Here is a 5,064-nt window from a genome sequence, read left to right as displayed (position 1 = left end):
CCTCGGGGGGTAGCGGTGGCTGCGGACCCGGCATCCGCAGGGCTGGTTCCTGCCTTTCTTGTCTCGTCTGGGGAGCTGTGTTTGGGAACGCAGAGGGTATGGGGCAGCTGAAAGCTGGCTCTCCAATGCTTGAGGCGTCCCCACGGTTTCTGCCTTCGGTAGCGGGTGGAAGGCTTGTGCTCGTGTGTGGGGCTGCACGGTGCGGAGCCTGCCAAGAAGCCGGCATTGTGGTCTCACCCACGGTTTGCAGAGTTGGGGGCCTCCTTGCCCTCTCATTAAATAAAAACAATGTTCCGATTCCTTGAAAAGTGAGTTTCAACTGATCTCTGCCATGTCTTTGAGCGGTAGAACCTCATACTCCACTGCTTACTGATATATCAGCAGCCCTACTTCATCATGTTCGTGAAAAACACAGGCTCTCTTACTGCTTTATATCATTCATTTTAATTTTCCTCATCCTTTGAAAACTGTTAGAGGTTTTCATATCCTCAGCTAGTTTGCTTTCAGTACAGATTTGCAAGTCCTGGAAGGGCAAGTAATCCAGCCAAGAAACCTCTTTTTAAAAGGCATCTTTGTCATACCTTTCATACCTTTTTTAAAAAAGGCAGGTGTTTAATCTGTGACTGCTCAGTCTACATAAGACGAGACTCAGACAGGATCTTATTAATGTATATAAACATCTGAAGGTTTAAAGGGAATTAAGCAAGGCTCTTTCCTGTGGTGCCCAGTACCAGGACAAGAGGCAGTGGGCACAGAGTGGAGCACAGGACAGGAGGTTCTCTCTGAACAGCAGGAAGCACTTCTGCGCTGTGCAGGTGACCAGCACTCGATCCTCTATGTTCAAAAGCTACCTGGACATGGTCCTGGTCTCTGTGTGTCCCTGCTTGAGCAGTGGGGCTAGACCAGATGACCTCCAGAGATCCCTTCCAACTTCAGCCATTCTGTGATTCTGTTTTTATGTTGGTTTTCACTTTTGCCTCCTTGTGGGTAACAACTAACATTCTTTTCTCCCCCGTACTGGAGTTACTTGCCTCAGCCATACAAGAAAATGTTTGAAGGTATGATGGGGAGAAGGATAAATCTTTTCAAATAAGAACTCAGTTCCCCTGACTCCAGCCTTCAAGTCACTTTTTCTAATGGCCAGGTCTACGTAAAGCAGCAAATATTACAGTTGCCTCACGTTTGGGCTTCTGTGTGTGTAAGCCAGGTGCATATGTTGATACATACGTTACTTCTCTAGCATAAAATATAAAATAATACTTAGTGGCTGTAGCATATTGGACTCATCAAATAATACCAAGAACTGTCCAGCCCTTTGGAAAGGCCAATTACCATGTCATAAGTTATTGGTTGAGAAATAGGTCAAGACCTGTAAGTGTATGTCATAGCTCACATTAGTATTTTAATTATCTGACTTTGGCCTGCAATAGACATCTTTTTCTTACTCAGGTTTGTCTGAAAAATTGCACAGCATTACACACTTTAATAAGACTATTTCACACTTTATTTTTTCACAGGCAGTGGGAGAACTAATGAGTTGCCAACATCTGTATTGAATAAACTGTGAAAATTATTCAGTGAATACATAGATTTTCTCTTCCACAGCATTTCGCTTTCTGTATACCACTGTTAGCTAAGTGGTGTCAGTGTATGCCTGACCAAATGAGAACTGGCATCTGTCTTGATCCTAATCTAGCTGCTGTCTAGACTGAGACTATGAAAACAATTTATCCTATCAATCCTTTAGCAGGAGAATACGGGACTAGCCAGATAACTGTTAGATTAATATAATCCTGTTCTCTTAGTCAGACACAGTTTGCTTTAAATAACTTTTACACTGAAAGGAGCATTTTGTATAGTTTGGTATAGAGTTGGTGAAAACTATTTGCACATCCTTTAAGTCCACTTTGTCAAGCTTTGAAGTTTACTCTCTCTGCAAATAATGGAATATGATTGTTCTGTCTTTTGCGTTTTAAGAGATAAATTCTTCTTCAGCAAGCACGTACACTATTCTTGAACTAGATTATTTTGAGATCTAAGGAGTCACTGTATATTTACTTCTTCTTAACTAAATTTGTATACACCCACATGCACAATATTACACTGTATCTATTTGTACAATTCATAGTGCAGGCTTACTGCCCAAAGTGGGATACGCATATAAAAGGTCTTGCACTGAAGAAAAGAAACAAGGTATTACGGGAAATGCATGCAACATGTGAAAGAAAGAAATAAGATAATGATAGGTGATTTCTAGAGAAAAATCAAATTTTTTAAAAAACAATTTTTTAATTGTATTATATCTACTATGAACATTTCATTTGAAAAAAAAAAAAAAAGATAGGATTAATAGACTATTTGTAGATTACTAAACTCACTGGAGATTAGTGTGAGAAAGATAAGAAAAGGGAATTCTCTGATTCTCTGGAAAATAAACTGAGCAGGAGGTATGAAAAAAAAAAAAAAGAGGAAAGAGAAGAATAAGAAACAAAAAGCACAGAGAATACAGTTTTGAGGTTGGCAATCAATGAAGCATTGGAAATTTAAAAGACAAATTTTCATACAAGGTTTCAAAAGCTCTCTCCAATCCATATTCTGTAGGAAGATGTAATGGTCCTCCCGGATAGTTCTTTTTTGAATCTGATAGATAGGTTCAACAAAGGCAAGATATAAGCTTTGTGTCTTGGCCTAGTAAAGGCTGCTTTTAAGAGCTTTTTTGCTGCTATGAGCTTTTCAGGCTGTTTGTGCAGGTTGTCTACTCTTGCCCTTTGTGAAGTGTTGAAAAGCACTTCTCTGTAACTTTGTCTAAATGAAACAAGACAGATTTATTTTTACTGGAATGTGTGGAATAGTTTTATTTTGTCTTAACAGCAATAATCACTTTCAAATGATTTTCTCCCCAGGATTCATTAACACTGCAAACAGGTTACAAAGATGTTTCAATACATGAAGGAATAAATACATTACACAGAATATTAAAGTTGTTTATGCACATCTTTTGTGCCCATTATTATACAGCGAACGGGGTTTAAACTAGGCAAACAGTATATCTGTGACACCATGCTAAAACAGACTTCTCAGAACTGCCAGGCTAGGCATGAGAGGTCATAGGGAAGCTTCAGAATGAAAGTGTAGAGAGGAAAATGGGAATTATAGTATGGGAAAATGGGAAAATGGGAAAGAAAGCAAAATGAAAACTTAGAGAGGTAAAAGAGGCATAAAAGAAGACAGAAAAATATTTGAAGAGTTTTGGAGCTGGTGAGATGACAGTGCAGTTCAAAATAAGAGTTTATGATAGGTACAGATGAAGTTTTAGGTTCTGGAAAGCCACAAAACTGAGATGCTGAAAAGAGAATCAGTTCTATCTAATGAAGAAGGCAAACTGAGAAATTTGGTTTCTAATTTTGCCACCAGTAATATCTCTAGATGTTGCTACAGCATTTGTGTATATTTTATTGTGTTTAATATAAATTTTACTATATATTTTTATTTCATTTTATATTATTTGCTAAATATATTTGCTATTATATAATGACATAAAACTTATGTGAACATAAAAATGTTTTCCAAAATACAATTTCTAAACATTTATAAACAAGGTTTTTATAAAACAATTTTTCTAGCTCTTCATGTTTTCCTTGCCATTGTGTGAAATAAGAGACTGTTTAGAAAAATATTTTAATTTCAGTAGAAGTATTCCCAGAACTAACTTAGTAATTTCAAAATGAAAATACATTTCTTATTGAAAGTATGGAAAATGTATATCTTTTTTATTCCTTAATAATGTACAGGTGGTTTGTACTTGGAGGATATTCACCTGCTTGATACTTACTTTTTATCGAACAGTTGAGATTACAGTGTTGACTCACACTTAAAAACTTCTGTCAAAGACACATTAAGCAAAACAAAATTCCAAACAAATACTACTCAGGTAACTTTTCCATATAAACGAGATGCACTGTAGCAACAAAGAGGAAAGGAAGATATATGCTTTAATTTGAAGTTCTAAGTGCACATTTGTGAACAAAAAGACATTACATTTTTGCAAAACATCTATGCACTGTTGCAACTACATACAAGCTACAGCGAATATTTGTCTTCATGTGTAATACAAGTACTATTATAAAAAATAATAGCAGTATCTGTAACTGATTTTTGTAACAGACAATATGCAAAGTTATATTGCTACAGAGAGTTTACATTATTGTTGTTTATTTCTTCAATTACAGGAATAAGTTTTACTGATATGTAATATCTTTCTGTAGTAACTGAATCTATAATAGTAGTTTTGTACCAGTTAACTCTGTTTCGTAGAATGAACTAAATTGCTAATATGGTTGTCATTAATCTGAGTTCAACTCAAGGTAGTGATAACTGTAGTAAAATAATTTATTGTCTAATTAGAAGAATAGACAATTGTATGCACCTTTCCACTTTCCTTGCGTGCTTTGCATGAATACAGACTTCGCAAGCTGCAACATGAAGTAGAATCTGAATTAAAACCTTGATTTTTTTTTTATGGCATTCATAAATACTGTTGACACTGGCAACAGAATTTGGCTAGGCTGTATTAACATTTCACCTCCATATAGCTTTAGTTTTTATAACAGTTTGAACTGTTCATTAGGCTTTCCATTTTGTCTGTATGGTTTTGGTGGGTTGAAGATTTTACTACATTTTTGCATAACTTTTATTACAGAGACATCTGGTGGTCTTTGAGTGTATTTACAAATTTTTTCTCATTTTGTCTGCCTTTACTTTGTAATTTATAATACATCACTCATGTATAGGCCCTGCCATATTATGCTCCTGTGTCGTTTTAAAGTTACATTTAGAATATAAATATATGTATAAATATACTTCAGTATATAAATATCAGTATATTCCTGATATTTTTTTTCTCATGGTTGATCATGGATATTTTTCATTTGTCTCCCTATCATCTGTATGTGGAGGAGATATTTGGGCATGTTGTATTATTAAATGAAGTAAAAATACATTGTTCAAAATTTTTATGTTAAAGTAATCGGTATTTGCTTTTCAGGTTTTCAGTATTCAGTTTAT

The sequence above is a fragment of the Anas acuta genome, chromosome 2, assembly GCF_963932015.1.
Source record: "Anas acuta chromosome 2, bAnaAcu1.1, whole genome shotgun sequence".
In the NCBI taxonomy this organism is placed as follows: domain Eukaryota; kingdom Metazoa; phylum Chordata; class Aves; order Anseriformes; family Anatidae; genus Anas; species Anas acuta.
The sequence above is the reverse complement of the archived record's forward strand: the minus strand, read 5'-3'. Positions refer to the sequence as shown.